A 23,968-nucleotide genomic window follows, 5' to 3' on the forward strand; every position below is an offset into this window, starting at 1 on the left:
ATATGTTGTTCGATCTGTACGTTGAGCAAGCAACAGAGGAAACCAAAGAGAACGCTGGAAAGGGGATTAAAGTTCAGCGAGAAGGGTTTGCCAATAAATTTAAAGTTCCGTCAGTAACGCCAGAGCACTTTAAGATAAGCCGAACGGAATGAATAGCGCCTGGGACTGACGCAAGACATCGAAAAAGTGCAAAGAAGGGCAGCTCGTTTTGTATTATCGCGAAATACGGGAGGCAGTGTCACAGACGTAATACGTGAACTGGGGTGGCAATCATTACAACAAAGGCGTTTTTCGTTGCGACGGGATCTTCTCATGAAATTTCAATCACCAGTTTTCTCCTCCGATTGCCAAAAAACATTCTGTTGGCACCCACCTACATAGGGAGAAATGATCATCACGATAAAATAAGAGAAATCAGGGATCGCACAGGAAAATTTAAGCGCTCATTTTTCCTGCCTGCCGTTCGAGAGTGGAACGGTAGAGAGGTGGTTCATTGAACTCTCTGCCAGACACTTTATTGTAAATAGCATAGTAATCACGTAGATGTAGATGTTAAGAATATGAAGATTAATATAAATAAAATTTTAAAAAATGGTGATGGAGTATAGTAAAATTAGGTCATGCTGAGATAATCAAGACAGGAAATAGGATGCTAAAAGTGGTAGAGGAATTCTACTATTTGGGCAGCAAGACAACGGACGATGAACGAAGTACTGAAGATATAAAATATCAACTGTATAAAAAGCAAGAAAAGCATTTTTTCAGGCATCAATTATTTACTAGGATATATTTTCTGCAAGTACTTATCTGGTATGTTGCCTCATATGGCAGTGAAACGTGCACGATAAGCAGTATAGACGAGAAGAGAACAAGGACTTTTGTGGTGCTGCAGAAGAAAGCTGAAGATCAGACCTGTAGTTCGAATAACTAACGGATCGATTTGGGGGGAAAAGAAACTTATGGCACAAGTCGTTTGATAGAAGCAATCGGGTCATAGGAAGCATCATGATGCAACATGGCATTCTTTATTTGGTTATACGCGAGAAGCTGTGGGAGACATAGTAGTGAAATGTAGTGAGAGTGAAAGAGATAGAACAAAAAAATTTTGTGCAAAGGAGCAATGTATTTTATTTTTGCAAAACCTAATCAGCGAAATGACCATGGGGATTGACAGACAACTAATAAATGCCCGCGAAAGGCAAAGGTTCTGAGTTCGAGTCTCGGGCGGGCACACAGTTTTAATCTGCCAGGAAGTTTCATATCAGCGCACACTCCACTGCAGAGTGAAAATCTCATTCTGGAAACATCCCCCAGGCTGTGGCTAAGCCATGTCTCCGCTATATCCTTTCTTTCAGGAGTGCTATTTCTGCAAGGTTCGCAGGAGAGCTTCTGTAAAGTTTGGAAGGTAGGAGACGAGATACTGGCAGAAGTAAAGCTGTGAGTACCGTGCGTGAGTCGTGCTTCGGTAGCTCAGATGGCAGAGCACTTGCCCGTGAAAGGCAAAGGTCTCGAGTTCGAGTCTCGGGCGGGCACACAGTTTTAATCTGCCAGGAAGTTTCATATCAGCGCACACTCCACTGCAGAGTGAAAATCTCATTCTGGAAACATCCCCCAGGCTGTGGCTAAGCCATGTCTCCGCTATATCCTTTCTTTCAGGAGTGCTATTTCTGCAAGGTTCGCAGGAGAGCTTCTGTAAAGTTTGGAAGGTAGGAGACGAGATACTGGCAGAAGTAAAGCTGTGAGTACCGTGCGTGAGTCGTGCTTCGGTAGCTCAGATGGCAGAGCACTTGCCCGTGAAAGGCAAAGGTCTCGAGTTCGAGTCTCGGGCGGGCACACAGTTTTAATCTGCCAGGAAGTTTCATATCAGCGCACACTCCACTGCAGAGTGAAAATCTCATTCTGGAAACATCCCCCAGGCAGTGGCTAAGCCATGTCTCCGCTATATCCTTTCTTTCAGGAGTGCTAGTTCTGCAAGGTTCGCGGGAGAGCTTCTGTAAAGTTTGGAAGGTAGGAGACGAGATACTGGCAGAAGTAAAGCTGTGAGTAACGGGCATGAGTCGTGCTTCGGTAGCTCAGATGGTAGAGCACTTGCCCGTGAAAGGCAAAGGTCCCGAGTTCGAGTCTCGGGTGGGTACACAGTTTGAATCTGCCAGGAAGTTTCATATCAGCGCACACTCCGCTACAGAGTGAAAATCTCATTCTTAGATGAAATTTATTTTATGAAAAGATGCAAGGAAAGGTGTGATAGTGGATGTATGGTTGATAATTGATACGTGGAGAGGCGCTGGCGCCAGTCGCTTTCTCCGTTCGATTCACCCGGATCGATTGTTTCCCTCTGGCGTTGCTTATCTTTGACTCGTTGGCCCGTGGTGGTGCTGGTGTGCTGGCGGGCAGACTGGGTTTTGGCTTCGGAACGGCTTATCGTTGCCCTTTTTTAAAACTAGTCTGTTTGTGCTGGGGCAATTTTACATATTTTGAAATTTGAGGTCTACAGTTAATTCTTTTAACCATTTTTAATTTGCCTTTGTCTTGATGTGATCTTTCTTTGCAGAGTTTTATCTTACTATATTCTGGGGCTGTTAACATTGTTTATTTTGGCTGTGGCTGTGTGTTTCTGCTTTTCTGTTGCAGCACTGCAGCGGGCACCTAGTCCGTGTCTAAATCGATGTCCGGAGTACGACGCGTTGGCCGACCAGTACCAGAGGGAACGGGAGGTTCTTTTGGCCGCGGGGACAATGGCAACCGATACGGCGGCCACTGAGTTCTTCGGGTTGCAGTGAGTGGGTATCTTGCATTAAGTTAAGTTTCCTCTGCATTGGGACGCCAAGGCGTCTGTTCCATTTGCTATACTGCTTATATACTTACCTTCAAAACCGTAAAGGAAGGAGACTAGTGTTCTGAATTATACCTTACGTGCAGCAGGAGTTGAACTTATGTACATGTTAAAGAGAATTACTTGATGGGTAGCGGAATTTGGAAATTATGTCAATTGTCCTATTGCACTTCCCCAGGTGACCTATTTAAAAGAAACTTATTTCACCTTTATTATTCAAGTGCCCTTTGTTAAATGAAACTGATTTTACCTTTTATTATTGAAGTCCTTACAGTTAGTGTAGAAGTTATAAGAAGTTCTTGTTTGCACCTAATTCAATTAGAAAGGTATTGTGTAATGTATTTTTCTGACTTGTGACTAAGAGACACTTGTAGAAAATTTTTGGTAAATACTGTGCCTTTTGGGTTAAACTGTTGATTAGTAATAAATTAGTTGTATGTTGCAAGTCCTCTGTACTTGTTATTATTTCACTTGTCACCGGTTTGCACGTAACCACCACGTAGCAATAATATTTGGGTAGTGGAATTACTGACAACTACATGATTTTTGGAACTGGATGTCACATGAATAAGGTAAAATTTTCCAAATATATTGTTTGTTGTTCAACAAAATCTTTATTTTGCTAACCATATGCTGACCTAGTAGTCAGAGTCTAAAGTAGTTCGAACCTTTTCATTTAGCTGGCTGTGGTTGCTGCTTGCTGTAATTGCTGTAGTTCGTGTTATGAAGATTTTCTGCGACGTAAGTGACCTACAAAAATAATAGGATTTGCACTGTTGGGATTCGTGACTGAAATGAGTTTACAGAATTAACAAAGTTGGAGATAATTTCATATTTCTTTAATTTAATATTTTTTGGATTTGTATTATTCTTAGAATTTCTTTCAATTCAGGGCCATTCTTTTGTATTAATTGTTGGAAGTCATGTTGTCAAAGTACAGCAGTCAGGTTGCGTTGGGCTTGTATGTTGTGGGTAATATACGAATAGGTTAAGTCTGAGTTTTCTTTGTCAGAGAAAATTCTGAAGATCAGCGTTTAATAAAAAAAAATTAAAGACTTATTTTCACCTGTCGACCCATAGCCAAGGATACTTCACTGGAATCTTCTGATTTCCTTGTAGTTTGAATAATTAGTGCATGATTAGAAATTAGCTATTGTTTACTGCTAGTGCGTAATTGTATACATGTAATTTCCTTTGTAGTTGTGGTTTCTTATTTTTTATTGTATTGTCATGAGCAAAGTAGTTGTGGCATGCATGTGCGTTTGCAATTAGTATCTCGCTGTCGCTTTTGCAACTAATTAGATATTCATTTTCAGTGCTATTGCAGTGTTTCTTCTTATTTTTTGCTTTTCAAGTTGTTTTTGTGTATTATTGTTTAAAATAGTGTGATAACCATAGTGTGTGAAAAGCATTACACTAGGCTGCAAAGCAAATTGAGTCTTGATTGTGAAGACCAGCGTAGCTTGTTAACACCACCTAGTAACAAACTGACAATTGTTCAAGACAATAATTTGGTAATAGTACATAGAGACATGGACTAGTCAGTAAATAATGGGGTGGAAATTGAAACAATCAGTGAACACGGAACTGTTGACCATCGATCGTTTGTTAATAGTTCGCCTCAGGAATGCGAAATAGCAGAACAAAATCTTGCAAATACCGTAGGTTCAGGTTTTGTCTCAATACACTTTCTCGATTAAGTCAAGACACACTCTCTGCTTTTCAAAATACGAATATTGCCAGTGCAAATGCGCTGACGAAATATACAAAGGAACATGTTGTAGTCACTAATGCATTGTTATTGCAACTAATTCAAAAATTGTATCAAACAGAGAAACAAACTCAGAAACAACTTCAAAAGTTAGACAGTATGGAACAAAATCAGTAACAAACACAGAAACAACTTCAAAAGTTAGACACAATTGACGAAATTAAACAAACAATTGAACAAACACGTAAAGGTTTAACCGATGAGATACACAAAATCAAATCGAAATATCAAAACATTTCTGAAGATCGACACTACGTAACAAAGTCCGATTTGCAACACAATGACTTTGACCAAAGGCTTTTCATCGCAATGCATAAATTTAAAACATTCAAGATTCTAGTAATTACAAACATCGAAAAGCTTGGCTTCATCAATTTTCTCATCGTTTCCTTCCTAATTTCTCATAAGACCATACGTTTGAATTTATGTGTGGCTATTTAGAAAATGAACCATCTGTAAGAATGCGATCGGTTATTCGTGACTCTCACAGTGAAGGAGATTTTTATCATGCCTTCATTACTGCATATTGTCCTCAGGCTACACAAAATGGAGTAAAACATAGCGCTATAATGACGAAGCATTTCGAACAGTCTGAATTTTTCCAGCCTTGTAAAATATTTTGAAGATGTATTACACAAGAATCAGTATTTGTCAAACCTGTACAGCCACTCGGAACTTATTGCATTTGCTTGATTAAATTGCTTGAACCCTTTACACATATTATTTTGGCTGGACGTTGTAAGAACTGGAAATCGACACAGCCAATCGCATGATGCGAAAACAGGAAAACAACAATTACAGGTCACATCCATCACAATTTCGTGACGTTAGAAACAATAACCGTACACGACAAGTCTACCGTTATAACGCAAATCATGTGCAAAACAGACACTATCCATATGACAACCATTGGTAGAATAACAATAATTGCAGAGACAGATCACATTTCCGTGGTAATGGCTATGTCAGAGACATCCCTAGAAATAGACAATATGGGAACCAGAATAATTATTATCAAGGGAGACAAAATGACTTCAGACGCAACAGTCCACCGCGTAATTACGATTCCGGGAGAAATTCTCCACCACATCGACAAGAAAGAACCTACAGAAATTACCGACATGACGACAGACGCTATAGTCATGACAACAGACCTGAATTTAATCAGAACTGTCTTGATTCAAATAGGGCATGACCTCTCGACAAGCTGAAATTGTAGAAATTAGACCCCTAAATCCCAGTAGCGACGCGCGACAACAAAGAGATGGAAATGAAATGAGCGTATGGCATTGTTGGCCGGGAGACCCCGATCGGGGGAGTTCGGCGCCCGTAATGCAACTTCTTCTCACCACTTCGGTGACTTGCAAGTCAATGATGATGAAAATGATGATGATGGACACACAACACCCAGTCCCGTGCCGGGAATCGAACCCGGGGCCCCTGCATGGTGGACGGTAACGCTACCGTTACGCTACGGAGGCGGGCAACTTAGACATAAAAGACAATGACTCGCACCGCAGGTAGGCACAAAACGTACTTATGAAGCTGACGACGTAGCTGCCATGACTGTCAGTTACACGAAAATGGAAGGCATTAGGGACATTTTACCCCAGGAACAAGACATGAAACAGAACAATGCTGCATATCCTGTAATTCACATCACAAGAAGTGACATAAAATTTACAGCAGTACTTGACTGCGGCAGTCCTATTTCGTAATTAGTGAAACTATTTTCAGTAAATGCAACAAATCTAACGATTGCCCCACACTTCATTTACATAAAATTAAATTACAAGGCGCAGTTTTGGAAAAAGTGTAGATGCACACCAAAAAAACTTCGAATTCTTTTTCAAAGCCACAGATTTATTAATAATTTTCTTATTGTTCTATTATTGTCGAGGTAGATTATATTAGTTGTAGATCTTTTGAATGAGTGTAAAGCAATTTTAAACTTTCACGACGCTGAAATAAATTTACAGAAAGAAGGTAAGTCAATAGCTTCGAAATTTGAAGATTGCCTTTCAAACTATGACGAGGAAATCAATCGGCTTTACCTTTTTTCTGATCACAGTTTGGAACTTTCGACGGAATTAGACACTAATAATCACTTTGCAAGTATTGACAGGGATGATATTGATGACGTATTAGATAGTAACGTTTCAATTCAGAAAAAAATTCAAACGAATGAGAACTGTAATGACACTGATAGGCAGGACCTTTCCGACATCTTATAATCACATTCCACGGTTTTTTCTCACAAAACAGGAACAATTAAAGGATTTCAGTACAAATCGTGTGTTCGTGAGCATACAAAATTTTGCATCAGACCATATGTAATTCCGGCACATTATAGGGACCATGTTAGAACGGAAATACAGTCTATGCTTGACGAGGGCGTTATTGAACCAGCGGTAAGCTCATACAATAATGCGTTACATGTTGTTGAGAAGACAAACGGATCGATCAGGTTTGTCTTAGATTCCCGACAAATAAATGCCATAATCATTCCTGAAACAGACAGGCCGCAAACGTTGGAAGAACTGCTTCAAAATTTCAGTGGCATAAAAGTGTTGTGTTCTATTGATCTCAGATCCAGCTTTTATCAAATTGAACTTCATCCAGAATGTAGAAAATATATGACTTTTCTTTGATTTGATGTTTGGAAACATCTATTTGGTCTGAACATTTCTTCGGCAGCATTCATTCGTGGGTTAAATTCCATATTAGCTAAGTTTTTAAAACGACACATCAGCTAGGCGTGGACGATATTTTAATAGCAGAAGGCTCTTGGGTACAACATAATCGTATCCTCAACAGTTTGTTACGTATTTTTCTGAATCTGGAATTACATTTAACTTGGAAAAATCTGAATTCGGTAGGACAAAGGCGAAGTTTTTGTGTCATATTATTTCTTCTGATGGCATTCAGCCGGATCCTGAAAAGCTGGGATCAATCAGAGCTGTTCCTGTTCCATCCTCAAAAAGACAAGTCCGCAGTTTTCTAGGTCTCGTGAATTTCTGCCGTCGTTTCCTGAATATGCATATTCTAGTAACTCCAAAACGATGTTCTCACACTGGCAAAAATACTATTTGGAACTGGGACGAACAGGCACACTTGGGATTTGATTCTTTGAAAGAAGCGCTATTTAATGCGCCAATCTTAGCTCACCCAGATCTGTCACAGAATTATTGTCTTAGCACGGGTTCCACTAAATGGTTCAAATGGCTCTGAGCACTATGCGACTCAACTTCTGAGGTCATCAGTCGCCTAGAACTTAGAACTAATTAAACCTAACTAACCTAAGGACATCACACACATCCATGCCCGAGGCAGGATTCGAACCGGCGACCGTAGCGGTCACGCGGTTCCAGACTGAAGCGCCTTTAACCGCACTGCCACACCGGCGATTCCACTAAAGTTGGTCTTGGTGCCCATTTATTTCAAGAAGCTATAGAAAATGACATTACTGTTCAGAAACCCATCGCTTTTGCTAGCCGCGTGCTAACAAAATCTGAGAAAAATTATTCCGTCAGACATATAAAAGTTTATAGTGATCATTGAGTATTGCAATTTCTAATGTCTTCAAAATTAAATCATGATAGGTTGAAACGCTGGGCATTATTTCTGCAAGAATTCCACTTCTCAATAGTCTACATTCCTGTCGCGGAAAACATTGTTGCGGACGCACTTTCAAGTGCACCAGCACTTGAGAAAAGCAACACAGAAGCTAACCATGAGAAAAATTTCAGTATTCTTTACATTCAAAACGTAGCTTCTGAAAACGTCATCACTGCATCCTTAAAGGATATTGCTAATGAGCACGACAAGGATCTGATTTGGAAAGGTATTACAAATAAACGGCATGAATAGACACACATACAGATTCGTTATTATTATCCGGTTAGAAATAACATTCTCTTCAAACGTTGCACTGTTGATGATAGGGTATGGGTACTTTGTATTCCTGACCATTTTGTTAATAAGCTCATCTGGTACATTCATTTCAGCTACCCGCATTTTGATTCACGAAAATTTTATCTTATACTTCGGACGACTTGTTATTTTAATAAATTGGAAAAGAGAATTAAGAGAGTTTTGTCTATTTGAAAACTTTGTCCAGAAGCTAAACCATCTACATCACATATCGTGCTCCATTGTTTCCTATTATTCCCACTAGATTAAAAGAATAAGCGGCAGTTGATCTTCTGGGACCGCTTGTCAAAACATTGAATGGATTTTCGTAAGTTTTTGTCGCTTTTGAATTTTGTTTCTTTCACACCAATACGCAAAGCCACTGGACGTTCTGTATCCAACGCCTTTGTTAAAAATTTCTTATGTGAAGTTGGACACGTTGACAAGGTCGTTTCAGATAACGGACCACAATTCTGATCTGCTATTTGGTCACGCATGCTTCGAAATCGTATAATCAAACCTGTTTTTATTTGATTGCACTCGCCATATTGTTATCCGTCTGAACGCATTATGAAAGAAATTAAGGGGACCACACCGTGGTTCAGATCGAAAAAAATCGATTTTCGGTTTTCATCATATTTCGATATTTTGTTTAAGTACTCTGAAAAGGATTTTGCTGAAAAAAATTTTTTCGAGTATTTAAAGAGAATTTCCTACCACGTGTGTTTATGTGCCACGCCCACTTTTCTGTCACTCACTTTTCTGCATATATTTTAGATCTTTATATCCCCTACATTGCACGTTAGGTACTTTTCTTTACTCCCGAGTATGTTGGCTACCCTTGGAATGCAAAGGTCGGTATTCTTTTGTTTCTGCTCTTTGTAAACAATACACTTTCAAACAGTCGGTTAGTTTTGTTCAAGTGTGATTGCGAGTAGTTTTTATACTTACATTTGCAGTGCTTGTTTACGTCTGTTTCGTTGTGTTTATTGAAGATGACGAAACGTAAAGGCATTATCAAGAAAGGACAATTTAGAGCAAACAAATTTAGAAAGCTTTCTGTACAAGAGGTTATGTTGCCTGGAAACGATGATTCTAATTGTAGTTCTTCAACAAGTCCATCATCAAAGAACCTTTCACCATTTCAAGATAGTTACAACGAATTTACTGTAAGTGACAAGGGGTGCAGCAACATTATTATAGATTTGAGAATATTATCAGATGTAGTTCTAAATTTGTACAATGTAGACAGTGTGGTGAGTCACAGAGTGTGAAAATTTGTGAGAGTGCCAGTGGGAGAAGAGGCCTAGCAATTGCTTTGGATTTAATTTGCCTTAAATGCTCAGCTGTGATTTCATTTATGAGTTCTTCAAAACCAGATGCAAGTGGCCCTTATGAAATCCATACTAGATTAGTTTATGTTTCACAATCCATTGGCAAGGGCATGGCTGCAGGGAGAACATTTTGTTCAGTGATGAACTTACATCAACCACCAAATAAATTTGAAAAACTGACTGCAATATTAGAGAAAGCTGTATGTGAGGGCAATGAGGAAAGCATGAAACTGGCTGCTAGGGAAGCAGTGGAAGAAAATGATGGATGTTCGGATATTGCAGTTGCACTTGATGGAAGTTGGCGGAAAAGAGTACATACTGCTCTGAATGGAGTAGTGACTGCTATGGGTGTAGACACCGGTAAAGTGTTGGATATGGAGATAATGTCTAAATATTGCAAATGTTGTAAAGTCAATGAACATAAAGAATACAACTGTGTGGCTAATTTTAGAGGAACAAGTGGTGATATGGAAGTTCATGGAGTACAACAAATATTTCAACACTCTGTAGAAACAAGAGGTGTACGGTACACCAAATATTTGGACGATGGTGACAGTAAGGCATATGACAATGTGGCGAACTCCAAGCCATATGGAGATGCCATTATTAGCAAAATAGAATGTGTAGGCCATGTTCAAAAACGTTTGGGAACAAGACTGAGCAAACTAACTGTTGTTAAGAGAGGAAAAAAAGGTATACATACAATGAAACTAGGAGTTCATGGTGCTGTTATTACATTCAATTGTGGTAATATTGGAAAGTGTTGGGTACTAAAAAAGTTGGGGATTAATCCTGGTGAAAATATGATCACTTGGCTGCAACATTGCGATAAAATGAGGATAGCCAATGCAGAAAGGTCTGCTCTAATATGGCCAAGAAAGCAAGACAAACATCCAGGAAGGTGAAAAAGGAGCTGGAAGACCTGCTAGAGGCCGAAGAAGGGCGATCATATGCAGCAGGACAGTTTTAATTAACTGTAAGTAAGAAATTTCAAAAGTTTTTTCTTTAAAGTCAATTTCCCACAAACTAAAATTTTCAGTACATATGCCCCCTTATATCAGAAGCTATCATAGATAAATGAATGAAATTTTCAGAGACTCTGCATAATATAAAAAGCCACCTCTGCTACTACATTCATTAACATTCCCCCTTTAGGGAGTTCACAAAAAATATTTTCTGCATAAAAACTATATATTTTTTGTTAATATATTTAAAAAAGTATTTCTTAAAAACTATAAAATGTATAAAGTAGATTTTAGTACAGTTGACTCTATTAGCATCATGTAACATACAGTAAAAATATTAAGATCCTGTATCAAATAGTTTTTTTCAGAAATGGGTCAAATTCTTGCCTAAATGAACATGGGTTAGTCAGGGTGTGGTCCCCTTAACAAGCTTTGCAGACTTTATTGGCACAGGAAGCGTCAGTATTGGGACAGGTACCTACACTTATTTCAAAATGCACTGAGTGAAATGCCTCATGACTCCATTGCTTTACCACCTATTCTTGCACTGAAGGACGAGGACTCACCGAACAGAACCAGAGTTCACGTAAACTTCGACTTACAGACATAATTGATTTGGCTATTAAAAATGTTGTTTCTGCTGCAGACAAAAGGGGAAAACTACTCGGTAAGACAAATGCAAAGAAGCTACACATTGGTCAAAAGTTCTCTTTAAAGTCCATTCATTGTCACATAAGAAGAAACATTTGAGTCACAAATTCTTTCTGATATATAATGGACCTTACAGGATCTGACGCATACTGCATGATGATATGGTTGAAGCTGAAACTCTGTGTGCTAAGAAAAGTAAAGGATTACACCACATTTCTCAAGTAAAACCGTTTATTGAGAAATAATTTGCTTTCGATTTAATCTTTGCACAGTCTTGTTGTGAGTACATTTTCGCCTGTCAGTTGCATGATTACATGGCTCTGAGCACTATGGGACTCAACATCTTAGGTCAGAAGTCCCCTAGAACTTAGAACTACTTAAACCTAACTAACCTAAGGACATCACACACACCCATGCCCGAGGCAGGATTCGAACCTGCGACCGTAGCAGCCTCGCGGTTCCGGACTGCAGCGCCAGAACCGCACGGCCACCGCGGCCGGCCATGATTACATCACGACTATATTGCTCACGTTCTTGTAACATATACTGCTAATGAGGTTTTACTGCAGTATTTTGGTTTCCTTGAAAAGACATTTTTTAATCAAAGTACTTTCTGAGAACTCACAGTATTTGGTTTGTTTGACAGCTACACGATTATATTACAGTGGTACCAATGAGTGACACAATTTTCATTATTGCTTTTATGCTGTATCTATTTTAAGTCTAAACAGTTTTTCTATGTTCTTATGGAAAGCAAAACAGGTTTTGATAATGACTTTCGTGGCATGGCTACAATGAGACAGTTATTTTCGTAACACAACTATACACAACAGTACAGTACTTTCAAGGTCACAGCAATGAACGTAATAATTACAACATTTATATGCACAGCACTTTACTTTTGTATATGACAAGGTAAGTACATTGATTTTGGAGAATTTTACTTACGAAGGATGATATATACGACGCTTGGCACATTCTTACCATTAATCAATGACAGAAATTTTCTTACAGAAAGAAGTATAGTTTAGCGCTACATCACATGTATTTGAGTGATTACTTTTGTACTTCAAACATTATTAGAAATATTTTTGAACTAAAATTATACAGAGAAGGTTTTTGGTGACAAATTTCATTCTGCAGTTTTAATCTGTAAGATCTGTGGTATAATTACATTAGCCCCGAAGGGGTACACCTACTTTGTGTAGCATGAATGTGGCAAGCGCAAGGAGCCCCAGCTAAAATGGTATTTGCTTATACAGTTTTATACATGGGTACCATATTTCTCTAACGCAGAATTACCCAGCTATCTGGTCATTTAACAGAGAGAAATGAACATTTTTTACTACGTCTCTGACATGTCTAGGTAATTATACAGTTGGATTACTTTGCATTTATGAAATTGTACTTTGTCTACATTTTGTGAACAGTTCACATATATTGTCGGAACCATTGTGATACAGTGAGAGCTTTGAATGAATGATGTATATTGTATGGGCTCACGATTTTTGAAGTACGTTTGTGGTAGATGACACTACTGAAACGAGCAGAGAGTATTTTTTAGTTGTTTTGTGAGTATTGAAGGAAGCTACGACGATTTTAAGATTTGATTGATGTGTTATAACGATATTATTACGACGACGGTGTGTATTATGACGTTGAGATATGGTTATGATCGATATGGAAAGTGAGTTTATATGTGAATGTCAGTACCAGAATGCCGACAGAAATTTTTGGACACTGTTATTGATGAGGTTTCGTTTCTACACACTTCTCCTGTAATTTTTCAACTGTGAAATTTTTTTATTTGTGTAAAAGTGTCATTGCTGTTGCAAATATTTTGATAAAGAGTGTATGTGACCTTGACTAATGCTCTGCTGTGCTGGGCTGCACGCTAGCCTCCTTGAAATATACTCATTGTTGTGTTGCCTTTCAGCTTTCAACTTTACTTCGAGGCTCGCCGCACTCCCACAGCACTCTCATAGCAGTAGAAAAGAGAGGCCGTTGGCCGCGATATAGACGTTTCTTTGCAGAAGAGACCACTAACACGACATACACTACTACTTGTAAACATATGATTACACTTTGGAGTTTGAACTTTGTGCTACTTACTGAAATGCTTATGAATTAATGAGAAATATTCTTACATTTATACACCTGATTATGACAAGTGTCTCTCTACGATAGTCGAGAGAATTTCTACTGACCTATAAAATACAATATGGCTACTGAATGATATTTTTATGATTTGCTTTGTACATATTTTCTTATTTTATTTGACATCTGGTTTCTAGCTGCACTGAAGCATTGGTTTTATTAAATAAAATTTAATACACATGATAATGTGAAAGCTTTCTGTCAACAGATCCATTAAATAATAATTTTATGATGCACATTCTAAAAAAAAGGAGCACTTGGAAAGGAAAGAACAATAAGAGGGAGAAGGGGTTAGTAATACAAACTGCATACATAATTTCCATAATTTTCTTTTTCAAGAACTTGGTGATTTTTTTGGTAAAATAAGTTGTTGTGGTACACCACTTTAGTGTTAAGATGTGACATAGAATCACAGCATTTCACATGGGAGATAGTACAGATCTTGTTTCTTGTGCTGACACATTGCATAGCTTTGATGATCACAGACGCACATATGCAATTGTAAGCTTACACATACATTTCCCATAACTGCATTGCTGTCTTTACTGTACAATTTTTTCTGCTTGTGCTTTGTCATTTTTAGGTATAAGTTATTGGATTTGCTGCTGCTATTTGTCAGGTAGTGTCTGTGGTGTCACCGCCAGACACCACACTTGCTAGGTGGTAGCCTTTAAATCGGCCGCGGTCCGTTGGTATACGTCGGACCCGCGTGTCGCCACTATCAGTGATTGCAGACCGAGCGCCGCCACACGGCAGGTCTAGAGAGACGTCCTAGCACTCGCCCCACTTGTACAGCCGACTTTGCTAGCGATGGTTCACTGACAAATTACGTTCTCATTTGCCGAGACGATAGTTAGCATAGCCTTCAGCTACGTCATTTGCTACGTCCTAGCAAGGCGCCATTATCAGTTACTATTGATACTGTAATCATGTACAGTCAAGAGCGACGCTCATCATTAATGGATTAAAGTTAAGTATTCCACCAGCTACGTCCGTGTTTCTAAAGTCTAATTTGCTTGTCCTGTTCCAGACGTCACGCCAGCCTGCGTGAGCTAAAACGCGTGCCTTTCGGCTTCCTCTAGTACCCGGTGTTGGCTCTCCTGCCAATCCACAACAGTGTCCTACTGAATTTTACTTTGTATTATTGTGCTAAGCCAGTTTTACCACTGATTTATTTTTCTTGTTTGTTGAACAGTGCCTTATATTAGTTGTAATGTTGCATTTGCTTTCCTAGATTATATATGCTGCTGCTTGCTTTGCCAATTTGCGTTTTTGTTGTTGTTTGTGTTAATTTTTTGTGCTGCTGCATTGCCTCGTTCTCTAGTTCATGTATCTGAGCTCAGTAATTTAAGTTAGCTTAAGAGGGGGTGTACTATATAAGAAAATGAGTTGTGATGAATTGGGAAGAAAAGCATTGAGTAGTTATAAGGGAAAGTTCTGGCCAAAGAGTTTTGTATAACGAGGAACAATTATTTTGAAAGAAGAAATAAAACACATATAAGAAGGGTATAGTGACAACAGGTTTAGGTAGGATTTTCGTGCAAACGAAATATGAAAGTATAAGCACTTGTTGAAAGCATAAATATAGATATCATGCTAAGGTAGGATTTTTGTGGAAACAAATATTGAAGTAAGAGAGGTCTGCGAGAATTAAATGAAGTTTTGGTTGGAAATGAAGTAGTTTTGGTTGAAGTAAAGGAAGTTTGAGAAAGAAGTATACTAGGTATAAAATGCACACCACAAGTAATGCCGTATCAAATGTTACAGTTACATTTACACTTTGACAATTTGCACTTGGAAACGGATCCTGTCCTTTCCTTTTGTGTTATTCCGATATGTTTGTGTGTTCTTCCCTTCTCTTTCTGTTTACCTGATAAGATAAATTTGGTAGAATTTTTTCCTTCTAATACTAAGCTGCATTCAGTATGATGAGGAATGCTAGTATCCTCAAACCTAATCTCTGTTTTTGTACCATGTTCTTTCCTTTAGGAAGATGTTCAGACATTATTTATTCTGTTATCTTTTCTTTCAATATTCATGTTCCAAGTCAATGTTTCTACTGATATTCTCATTTTTCATTTACTTACTTCTGTCATAATTCCTGTAATACATATATGCTTATTTCTATTCTTTTTGTAAAGCCTTATTACTACAAATGTTCGTTGTATTATCATGTTCTTTAGTACAATAATGTATTCTTTATATTTGTAACTGCATTCTTATGCTACTATATGTAACAAATCTCAGAGATTATATGACTGTTAGTGCTTTCACATGTGTTGATAATTCTGCAAGGGACTGGTTAAAATCATCGCTGATTGTAAGGACATTGCAAAAAGAAGAAGAATTAGTGAGGGCACCAGTGATGGCTAAGGGACTCGGTAATGATTACACAATGGTGGTTCATGGACTTTCTAAATTATCCTCAAGACTCTTCAGTTGTGAATGTGCACCCACACACTCGCAACGGATAGCTGCTGGCCATCTCTATATGGATTACAGTGGGACTGCCCCTTTGGTGGCCCACTACTATCATAATCTCTACTAAGACTGTAGTGGGTCTCTCTGTGGTAGCCCACCAATACTACCAATATTCTTCAAGACTTCGATTGATATTACAGTGGGGCTGCTCTGTGGTGACCCACATATTCTACCAATATTCTTCAAGACTTGGATTGATACTACAGTGAGTATACTCTGTTGTGGCCCATTACCAGTCTTACGATACCAATTGAAAACTTCCTGTCAAGAGCCAGCACTGTGTTTCTGTGGGGAGGACAACACTACTTCTTCAACACTGCATGGTTGTCCACTACTTACTTATGCATTCTCATATACTACTCAGCCTTTGTGCGTAAAACAGGCATAGACTTCTCTTCAGATGAATTATTAGGACTGTCTTTACCGACTGTGAGGAGAATGTTTACTTTAGTGACGAACAGCATATTACTTAGCCTTTGTGTTCATCTGTTCTATTTCATATTGTTAATATATAAAAAATTAACAACTGAGTCTTGGTCACTGCCCAAAACACTTCGTAAAATTTTTTGATGGGAACAGGGGGGTAAGTAAGTAGTCTGTTTGCATGTTGTCAGCTATGTAGACTGTGTTAATGTCGCTGACAGCGTTCTAAATCCTCGGCAAGACATTCTGTGGAAGGACGGACTAGAGTTAGCGAGTGGATAGGGAAGTGTATGGACATGTTTTTCTTAGTGGAGACTCTGTGTTGGTAGGACATGCAATGTAAAGTGAGAAGAGATTTCTTATAAGAAAATATGCAAGGAATGGTGTGATAATGGATGTATGGTTGCTAATATTTGTAAAACGCCCTGTTAAACGCGCAGGACAGAACAAGTAGCTGGAATTGTGGAAAGGAGCCAAAATGAGCGGCTGTCAGTTACACTCGAGCACATATAACATTATTTATTTGATCAACATTACAGTACAAAGTCTTGAACTTAGTTACCGGTTGAATACGCCACACTATCTTATGCATTAAGGGCACAACTATTTTAATTTTTTTAAAAAGGCTAAAAGCCATTAACTCAAAATTAAGACACCAAAAAAATATTTAGAAGGCAGAGGGCCTCACGTTAAGTTAAAGACGGCTGAAGGCCGACGATTTATGACTGAAGTTAAAATTAAATAAAAAACACAAGGCAGAAGGCGTTATCTTATATTAGGCTGAAGGCCCCAAACAGTCTGTTGCTCGAAAGACAAAGATCTTCAATTTAAAAACAGCTGAAGGCCCCATGACTTAAAACTCAAAGTAAAATAAATTTAAACAACAAAGCCTTATCTCAAATTAGGTTGAAGGCCCCAAATAATCTAATACTTAACAAGCAAAGAACTTTAATTCTAAAACGGCTGAAGGCCCATGACTCAAAACTCAACTAAAATAGTTTTTAGTAGGCAGAAGGCCAAGGCTTTATCTATAACAATATTTTAATCAGGCTGATGGCCCAAACAATCTAACACTTGAAAAGCAAGGAACTTTAATTTTAAAGCAGCTGAAGGCCCATGACTTAAAACACCACTAAAAAGCAATTCAACTTCAATTCAAGACCATCGGCTATGAGCCATACAAATACATACAACAGAAAATAAGAAAAGGTAGTGCAGCTAACGGCGCTCAGAAGTTTCGGGGGTCGGCCAGCACATGAAATACTAATGTCCACTTACGTGCGACAGGCAGTTGGCGCAACCATTTTCCATCCGACGACAAGCCAACCAACAGACAGTCAACGGACCCACCGACAAGGTAACTTGCGCTTCACTCGACCAGCACACAACCAGGAGTTCAATGCAAACGGAAAATGTATGGGCGACCACAACCAGGCATACATTAAGCTGTCGAACTACACACCGTGCTGTACTATTGTAGTTGATTGTTACCCCTCAAGATTTGCCTGCTACCTTCTAAGACACTAAAGTTAATGTGTCTGTGGGCTGTGTGATTATTAGATTAACTTGTTATATTTTAGTGTAAGATTAAACTGTCAATCCTTGTAGTAATACTTATTGTAAAATTGTTGTTGTTACACGTAAGGTTTGATTGGGACTTGGGGCCACGCTCACATTGAGCTTCTTGCCTTGGTTTGAGCATTTTCGCATGTTCCGTCATTATTATGCATGACTTATATATTTGCCTGTTTTCTCTCGGTCTTCCGAGCTGTTCGTAGGATTTGTTTGTTATCCGACGGTCCACAGGGCGTGCGCTGTCTGTGTCGGCTGTGCACGTGCGCAAGGCCGGCACTCCGCTTCCCGTCTCACCGTAGCCTGTGAGACGTTACGGCCTCCTGGTTTGCTACTGCATTCCTCATAAGTTGAATTTCTATGTTCTAGCAATCGGTCGTAAATTACCCACCAGCGCTTGTTTTTCTAAAGCATCTTATTCAGACCTGGCCTGCCGAACCTGCCCCTTCTGTGGTTTCCATAGCTTAAGTTTGGTTTTTAACATAATAGTTTTAATATAGATGTAATGCTCAATTGATAAATGGTATTTTATTATTTTTTCACGTCAGTGTTTTGAGTGTGCCTAAGAGGCTTCCCTAATTGAACAAATATGTTTTCGGAGTTATATGATTTACTTTGGCCAGTGTTATAAGAAATTTTTTATTTATTTATATTGAACCTATTTGTGTGCTGTTTACCTGCAAATCTGAAGTGAAGAATTTCCATTTTTAATGTATATTTGAAAAATGCTCTATGTTTACTGTGGTAAGATGGAGTAAGAGTATTCAGAAGAAATGTGTTTTGTTGCCAGGCAACTGAATTACAGGATTTATCTGTGCAATAAAATATTGCTGGACACTTGTGAAGTAACAAATGGCTTGTGATACACGGCGGGCCCTTTCCCATGCCCATTTAGTTGTTCCTTTAACCTGGGACGTCCAATGACATTTCATTCTCCTTGAAGTATCATCGACACTATTTCGAGAAATGAACGATAAACCAAATTCGTGCCTTACATCACTCACATGAGAATAAATTGATGTCAATGAACTAGTGTCAAGCAGGTTACGTATGGCTGCCAAATCGAGTTCAGGGGAAGTGGTGACAGCACACATTATAACGATATGAGGCTACTTCAGTTGATGATTAAGTTGAAAGTGAACAGTCAGATACTTCACAGCGGCACTAGGTTCAGACAAATGCTAATTAACAAAGATTTACAGCGACATTTCAATTAAATGTTGGAATGGTATCCCGAAATAAATTTCACTGGTCATTTATAAGTACAAGTAATGTAACGGAACAAAAAATTTTATTGTAAATTGTTGTACAATCCTTGTCTATGTTACACTAAAATTTGTGATCAGTTATTTCTCTTAACGAGGCGTCACGTTTTATATCCCCATATTGAGCAACGATGTGCCTGAAATAATAAACATGTAATAGTGCCTTCGGCTCTAGTGTTGTGTTATCATCTCTTCCCATAAAGCGAGGTTTTCCATGGCAAAGAGGGTGAATATCAGACAATTACTGGTCAAAGTCATAAATGAATTGTTGGGTTGCGGCAGACATACGTACACGAATATTGTTGTGGATGAAACAATACTGACTCTCAAAATGCCATGTCCTGATTTTGGATTGTTAGACGTAATTCCAATAGACTATTCTGATAAACATAGGTATTTATGGTTGCATTGTCTTTTAAAACAGCTATCGGTACTCTACCGCATCTGTCCCAAAACCCAATACACAGGCTCTTCCCAATAGTTATAACACTATAACTCTGGGAAGCAAATGTATTTTTTTTTCTTTTCTATTCCTTTTACAAGACTTTTGGTCAGGCGAATACAGGGTTATAAATACAAAAACAAATAGGGGTAATGCAGGAGTAGCTTTGATAATGAATAAGAAAATAGGAGTGCGGGTAAGCTACTACAAACAGCATAGTGAACGCATTATTGTGGCCAAGATAGACACGAAGCCCACGCCTACTACAGTAGTACAAGTTCACATGCCAACTAGCTATGCAGATGACAAAGAAATTGAAGAAATGTATGATGAAATAAAAGAAATTATTCAGATAGTAAAGGGAGACGAAAATTTAATAGTCATGGGTGACTGGCATTCGGTAGTAGGAAAAGGGAGAGAAGGAAACGTAAAAGGTGAATATTGATTGGGGCTAAGAAATGAAAGAGGAAGCCGCCTGATAGAATTTTGCACAGAGCACAACTTAATCATAGCTAACACTTGGTTCAAGAATCATAAAAGAAGGTTGTATACATTGAAGAAGCCTGGAGATGGCGTCAGATAGATTATATAATGGTAAGACAGAGATTTAGGAAACAGGTTTTAAATTGTAAGACATTTCCAGGGGCAGATGTGGACTCTGAGCACAATCTATTGGTTATGAACTGTAGATTAAAACTGAGGAAACTGCAAAGAGGTGGGAATTTAAGGAGATGGGACCTGGATAAACTGAAAGAACCAGAGGTTGTACAGAGTTTCAGGGAGAGCATAAGGGAACAATTGACAGGAATGGGGGAAAGAAATACAGTAGAAGAAGAATGGGTAGCTTTGAGAGATGAAGTAGTGAAGGCAGCAGAGGATCTAGTAGGTAAAAAGACGAGGGCTAGTAGAAATCCTTGGGTAACAGAAGAAATATTGAATTTAATTGATGAAAAAAGAAAATACAAAAATGCAGTAAGTGAAGCAGGCAAAAAGGAATACAAACGTCTCAAAAATGAGATCGACAGGAAGTGCAAAATGGCTAAGCAGGGATGGCTAGAGGACAAATGTAAGGATGTAGAGGCTTATCTCACTAGGGGTAAGATAGATAGTGCCTACAGGAAAATTAAAGAGACCTTTGGAGAAAAGAGAACCACTTGTATGAATATTTAGAGCTCAGATGGAAACCCAGTTCTAAGCAAAGAAGGGAAAGCAGAATGGTGGAAGGAGTATATAGAGAGTCTATACAAGGGCAATGTGCTTGAGGACAATATTATGGAAATGGAAGAGGATGTAGCTGAAGATGAAAGGGGAGATACGATACTGCGTGAAGAGTTTGACAGAGCACTGGAAGACCTGAGTCGAAACAAGGCCCCGGGAGTAGACAACATTCCATTAGAACTACTGACAACCTTGGGAGAGCTAGTCCTGACAAAACTCTACCATCTGGTGAGCAAGATATATGAGACAAGCGAAATACCCTCAGACTTCAAGAAGAGTATAATAATTCCAATCCCAAAGCAAGCAGGTGCTGACAGATGTGAAAATTTCCGAACTATCAGTTCAGTAAGTCACGGATGCAAAATACTAACGCGAATTCTTTACAGACGAATGGAAAAACCGGTAGAAGCCGACCTCGGGGAAATCAGTTTGGGTTCCGTAGAAATGTTGGAACACGTGAGGCAATACTGACCCTATGAACTATCTTAGAAGCTAGATTAAGGAAGGGCAAACCTACGTTTCTAGCATTTGTAGACTTAGAGAAAGCTTTTGACAATGTTGGCTGGAATACTCTCTTTCAAATTCTGAAGGTGGCAGGGGTAAAATACAGGAAGCGAAAGGCTATTTACAATTTGTACAGAAACCAGATGGGAGTTATAAGAGTCGAGGGACATGAAAGGGAAACAGTGGTTGGGAAGGGAGTGAGACAGGGTTGTAGTCTATCCCCGATGTTATTTAATCTGTATATTGAGGAAGCAGTGAAGGAAACAAAAGAAAAATTCGGGGTAGGTATCAAAATCCATGGAAGTAGCTTATTATAGACAGCCTGAGGACATTAATTAACAGTAAATAACTAAGTTAACTGTGATATGCCACTTTTAGCTGGATATACATATAAGATTTCACAAGTATTAGAGACTGCAGCCGTGTACTTGTGGTTGAAACAATATGTGAACAGTACAAATATCAGCAGCACGAAGACTGAGAAACACTGGCAACATGACAATCTTTACGCTTAGTACAGTAACACAGTTGATGCCATACATACACAAAACATACACACAAAGTTTTGATTTCTGTTTTAGTTAATGACGATGTTATTCCAGGAATGAAACGACAAAGTATTACACTCTGTCCAGTAACACATGTTGATGCCATACATACACGAAACATACATACAAAGTTTTGATTTTTCAAAAATGGTTCAAATGTCTCTGAGCACTATGGGACTTAATATCTGAGGACATCAGTCCCCTACAACTTAGAAATACTTAAACCTAACTAACCTAAGGACATCACACACATCCATGCCCGTGGCAAGATTCGAACCTGAGACCGTAGCGGTCGCGCGGTTGCAGACTGACGCGCCTAGAACCGCTCGGCCACAACGGCCAGCTTTTGATTTTTGTTTTGGGTAATGATGACAGTTTTTTTTAACCGTCCACCAGTTCAGGTTTCCAACGTCTTGACGCTCTCGCACGGTTAAACCGAACATATGACCGTTCGTATTCTCCCTCTTTGTGTAAGCTTGATATCCCTAAATAGTCGCATGTGGTACGGTCCAACAGACTTGAGCAATTTCTAGGTGCTACGAGCGTGTTCTATACAGCTTTCTTTGTAGATTGATCACATGTTCCTCGTATCCTACGAACCAACTGAAATCTCTCACCTGCGTTTCCTACAACTTAACCTATGTGGTCATTTTATTTCAGACCACAACAAATAATTACACTCAAGTATTATTGTGAATTGACAGATTCCGGAGGTGACTCCATGATGTGATAGTCATACGGCGCTACGTTTCTTCGTTTTGTGAAGTGCATAATTTTACATTTCTGAACTTCTAAAAAAGAAGCCACTCTTTGCACCAATTTGAAATTTCATCAAGATCTGACTGAGCATTTGTGTAACTTTTTCCAGTCAGTACTTCACTGTAGTTAACTGCAACATCTAAGAAAAACTCTGAGGTTGCTATTAACGTTGTAATATTGTTTGCAAGCTCATTAATATACAACATGAGCATATACGATACCTTTTTAAAGGAGCAAACAGCCATTTGACACTGTGTTTATCTTCTGTACTATCCAGATTTCGGCTTTTTTGACTTATCAGGTACAATGCTAAAAGTTGTTGGATCAGCAGACATGACATGATAGTGGACAAACAACTTTTAGCATTTTACTTGATAATGGGATGAAATCCATAATATAAATAATACAGTAGATAAATACAGTAATACACAGTCAAATTGCGGTTTACTGCTTTAAAATTTATTGCATGACTGTAGTTCCACCCCATCGAAAACTTTTTATAGTGAGTGCCAACACACTACCCTGGGGCACACGTGAATTTTTGTCAGTGACTGTCCATTCAAGATAACATGTTGCGTTCTGCCTACCAAGAAATCCTCAGTCCAGTCGCTTGATACCCCATATGATCGTACTTTCCATAAGTGCAGGTGAATATCTGAGTAAAATGTTTCCCATAAGTCACAAAATACTGCATCTACGTGACTGCCTTGAACTCTTGATCCATGGCTGTCACGATATCATGAGACAAAAAGGCGCGAGACTGATTTCGCATGACCGATGTTTTCGAAATCCATGATTACCAAATAATTGTAACTAATGTTTGATGATATCAGAAGAGCTTTTAAAAGAATGGTTCGTGTTGAGGAGAGGTGAGAAACTGTCACCGATAAACTACAGTCACTGAATTTAATCGTCCCTGCTATTACGTACCGCACCAACAAAGTGCACTACAAACTTAACAACTTCTCAAAATTAGTTACTATAACTTTTCTGGTAATTTCTTTACCAGTCGACAAACATAGTAAATATCAGTCGATGTGGATTACAAAATCGTCAGGTTGCAATTTTGCCTGTTCTAAATACACTATCTAGTCAAAAATATCCAGATACCGCTATGTGAGGAAGAATTGACC

The sequence above is a fragment of the Schistocerca piceifrons genome, chromosome 3 (assembly GCF_021461385.2).
Source record: "Schistocerca piceifrons isolate TAMUIC-IGC-003096 chromosome 3, iqSchPice1.1, whole genome shotgun sequence".
Taxonomy (NCBI): domain Eukaryota; kingdom Metazoa; phylum Arthropoda; class Insecta; order Orthoptera; family Acrididae; genus Schistocerca; species Schistocerca piceifrons.